General features: G+C 43.4%; 1 pseudogene; it reads left to right on the forward strand.

Moving 5' to 3' along the window:
• Positions 1 to 3,024: 3,024 nt before the first annotated feature.
• Positions 3,025 to 3,975, forward strand: LOC141417249 (F-box/LRR-repeat protein 14-like; annotated as a pseudogene).
• Positions 3,976 to 4,534: the final 559 nt, after the last annotated feature.

Raw genomic sequence — 4,534 nt, forward strand, 5'->3', positions numbered from 1 at the left:
AATGTGCACATGGTCAAGAATCTGAAGAACTGGGTAGGAGGATTAAAAGGTATTGATCATATGAGTATGACAGATTTGAAGGGCAAAAATTCACAATACTAACAATCAAACACTAAAGCAATGAAATGTCTATTTCACTGGTTACATATCCCAATTGTTTTCTGTGCGTCTCCTCCATGTCTTTCCATTTTATTGGAATTTATGTGTTACATTTACACACAACCAAGATAGTCCAGGATGAGCTACTATTCTGCAAACACACTGTTCCTAAGTAACTTACATTCACCCATTTGTCATGAAATTAATATTCTGAAGTTCAAGATAAAAGATGTGGACATATTGTTTTGGTGGACATCATTCAACTCATGATAGATATGCCATCTGATGACCTAAATGAAATTCTGTCATCAATTTACTAGAGGAAGGAAACTCACTTTTTCCTCCTAGAATCATGCCTGTGTGTAACACCTGCATGTTCTGCAACCACCTTGTGCCCTTGAGGTGAACCAGTCCTGGGATCTTTCACCTCATGCATGACCGAATGAAGTCCTGCTCCTTGTTCTGATGTATTTCCTAATTCTGAGGTCTTTAAAGTGTATGGTGACTCAGTCTTTGGTGGATAAACTTGAGACTTCAGGTTCCTTTCATTAGACTTTACTGAGGTAGTTTAAATATTTCACAATCCTTTCAACTCACTCAAATCATCTTAGACTTATTGCAGAAGCTGAAGCAAAGTATGTTGGATTCAAATGTTACATCATAAGAAAATGGTTTTCCAGTGACTGTTCCCCCTGAATACTAAATTGGGTACAAAAGTTTAGTTCTTGGTTGAACTGTTCACCTGCCCTGCTCTTCCACTGTCATAGACCTTACCATGCAATGAGGCAAAGACAATGATTTCACTCACCATTTCCTGACATGCCCACCTCTTATTGTTCCTCTATCAGATGGCTTTCTCAGAGCAGGGAGACATTTTGAGTACAAAAGCCCTTGGTTTAAACCACAGTACCACCAAAAAAATATGAGAATAAAAACAAATAAAACACAAGAAGAGTTCAAAGAAGGTAGACATTACTTCTTAAAACATTATAAAGAATAATATTCCTAGACTATATAAAGAAAAAAGAAAGAAGACTTGTTTAATGAAAATAAGAAATGAAGAGCAGTTATTAAGACTTACCACAGATATTGAAAGAAGATTGTGGAAATTATACATCCACATACTAAAATAAAAGTAGAAACTCCTTATCACATGTGATCAACTAAACTCATAAAGGCCAGAAATATGAATAGACTAATAACAACCAATGAGCATGATTCAGAAATAAAAAGTGTCCCATCAATGAAAAAGGCCAGGAAATTACAGCTTCATCAGTGTTTTCCATCAAATAATTAAAATACTATTAAACCATCTCAAATGCCTCCAAAACCTGAAGAGTGGGGAACTGGTAAACTCCCTTTCCTGGGTCAGCATAACACTCATACCAAAGTAAGACAAAGAAACCACAAAAATAGAAAAGTACTAGTCAATCTCTTTGATAAAAAAAAATTCTCAAGTATTAGGCAACTAAGTTGAACAGGAAAACGTCAGGGATGACTTTGCAGTTTCTTAAAATGTAGTTGTCATCAATTTTGACAGAAAAGATTGTTTGCATAGTGTATTTGAGAACTAGTATGTTTTGGATAGAGATTTTGAGTTTGAGATAGAAATGAGGCAACTATACGGGTATGTCAACTAAGAAGCTGCATATACACTTGTGGAATCTCTGGGAGAACATCCTCTAGAAGTATAAACTTGGTAGTCCATATGGTGGGAATGTCTGTTACAAGCATCAGTTGGAATTCTTTGAAAATTAATAACGGTAGTAGAAAAGAGCACAGAGCTGGGTACTGATTCAGGGTCCTTCAGTGTTTGCAAGTTGGGGATATGTAGAACATTAAAGGACAGTGAGCAATAATAGTCAGTGTTATAGAATAAAATTGACACAAAATATCTGATGGGAAATGACAAGTGGATAATACTTTTAAGAAGTAATAAACTGGGTCACTGCTAGTAAAATGTTTCAGAAGATAGTTTGCCAGAGTTAAATTCTAGATGGGATTAAATGGAGATATTTCATGATTCTTCAAGAACAGGACACAAAATTCTGTGTGTCCTGGAGCAAAATTCTTGTTGGATTGACCCAGAAGAATGTTCTGAGTAGAAAATTGGAGAGGCTATGTGTGGAGAACTCTTTTGGTAAACTTTTACTGTAAAAAGAGTGGAAAATGGGACTGTGGCTCGAAATTTCACACACAATTTAATATTTATTTCACTACTATACACTGATTATATATTCTATAGAATTATTGAGCCCAACCATCGGAAAAATATTAAAGATTGTAAGCCATTTAAAAACCGAAGAGTGTACCCACTAAACATTAATGAAAAATGAGAGAAACATGTAACTCATAAACTGGAGGGTGAGGGAAGAGGTTTGAAAAGCAGGCGAGAAGCAAAAGCAGCAGGAAGCCTTGTGGGTGCCTGGAGCCCTAGTGCCCAGCCTGGGCCCTTTCCGCCTGTGCCACAGCGCAGCCGGGAGTAGAGGATGCGGCGGGGTGTGGGAGCGGCGGCTGCAGAAGAGGGAGGCGCGGAGCCATAGGGCAGAGATTGCGGTGGAGGGTGGCCAGGGCGGGTGGTGGCGACTGCGTTTGGCTGCAAGGGCTGGGCTCTGGGAGGGGGTGAGGCGCCTTCCTGGCCTGGGAAGTAGGAAGGAGCAGACAGGGCAGGATGACAGAAGGGCAGGGAGCTCGCCTGGGCCTGGCAGTAGTCAGGAGGGAAGGAAGAAAGACCGGAAGGAAGGCAGGAAGGATGGAAGCACCAGAAGGAGCGGTGGCGGCGGCCAGAGCCTGCCTGAAGGCGGGGATGGGCAGGCCATTGGGCCAAGGCGGAGGCCAGGCGGTGCGCTCTTGGTGCCTGCGCAGAGCAGGAGTGGCTGGACCCCATCCTTCTTCCCCGGGTGCCACGGAGGGGGAAGGAGGAATATGGAGACCCACATCTGCTTGTTCCGGGAACAGCTGGCCATGCTCTTCAGCTACCTGGACATCATGGACAAGGGGCGTGCGGCTTAGGTGTGCAGGGCCTGCTGGAAAGTTGCCTTCCACAAGTCCGTGCAGCTGGGGGTGGGGGCCAAGCTGCACCTGCACAGGGCTAACCCTTTGCTCTTCCCCAGCCTGCAGGCCCAGGGCTGCAGCCGCATGTAGATTCTGAGCCTCCACTGCAGCCTCAGCTATGTGATCTGAGGCAGGGCCGACATGGAGAGCCTCAACCTCAGCGACTGTTACATCTTCACTGACAATGGGCTAGGCCACAAATTAGTGCAGGATATTAGCTCGCTGCACACCCTTAACCTGAGCCTCTGCTAGCAGATCACCTACAGCAGCCTGGGCTGCATTGCCCAGTACCTCAAGGGCCTCGAGGTGATGGAGCTGGGGGGCTGCAGCAACACCACCAACATCGGCCTTCTTTTCATGGCCTGGAGTCTGCAGTGCCTCAAGAGCCTTAAGCTCCGCAGGCTGCCTGGACCTGGAGCACCTCGCTGCAGGACTGCCAGAAGCTCATGGATCTTTCTCTAAAGCACATCGCCAGGGCTGGAGGGCCTGAAGTTCCTTAACCTCAGCTTCTGTGGGTGCATTCCTGACGCGGGCCTCCTGCATTTACCGCACATGGGCAGCCTGCACAGCCTTTACCTGTGCTTCTGTGACAATATCAGTGACACAGGCATCATGCCTGAGCCTCTCACGGCTGGATGTGTCCTTCTGCCCCAAGGTGGGGTCCAGAGTCGTGCTTACATAGCCCAGGGGTTGGATGGCCTCAAGTCCCTCTCTCTCTGCTCCTGGCACATCAGTGACAACTCAAAGCAAATTAAGTACCTTAATGTAAGACCTGAAACTTTGAAGCTACTGCAGGAAACAGCAGGGAACACATACAAATAAATATTAATAGGCAATGACTTCCTCAATAGAACTCAAAAGGCTCAGCAAATAAGAGAAAGGATTGACAAATGAGAGTACATGAAATTAAAAAGCTTCTGTACAGAAAAGAAATGATTACCGGATTGAAAAGGCAGCCCACAGAATGGGAGAAAATCTTTGTCAGCTGTACATCTGACAAGGGATTAATAATCAGAATATGCAGGGAGATAAAAAATAAACTATCAACAAAATCAACAACCCCATAAAAAATGGATAAGTGAACTGAACAGAGATGTTTCAAAGGAAGAATTCCTAGCCATAAAGGAAAAGAAAATAAAAAACAAATTTAAAATTTCACATAATTCCTGTGAGAATGGCTATCATCAAGAACACTACAAAAATGTTGGTGAGGATGTGGGGATAAAGGAATCTTCATGCACCGTAGATGGGAATATAAATTAGTACATCCACTATGGAAAACTGTATGGAGGTTTCTCAAAAAACTAAAACTATAACTGCCATATGACCCATGAACACCAATCCTAGGGATATATCTGAAGGAATGTAAATCAGGTTTCAG

This window comes from Castor canadensis, chromosome 15 (assembly GCF_047511655.1).
Source record: "Castor canadensis chromosome 15, mCasCan1.hap1v2, whole genome shotgun sequence".
Lineage (NCBI taxonomy): Eukaryota > Metazoa > Chordata > Mammalia > Rodentia > Castoridae > Castor > Castor canadensis.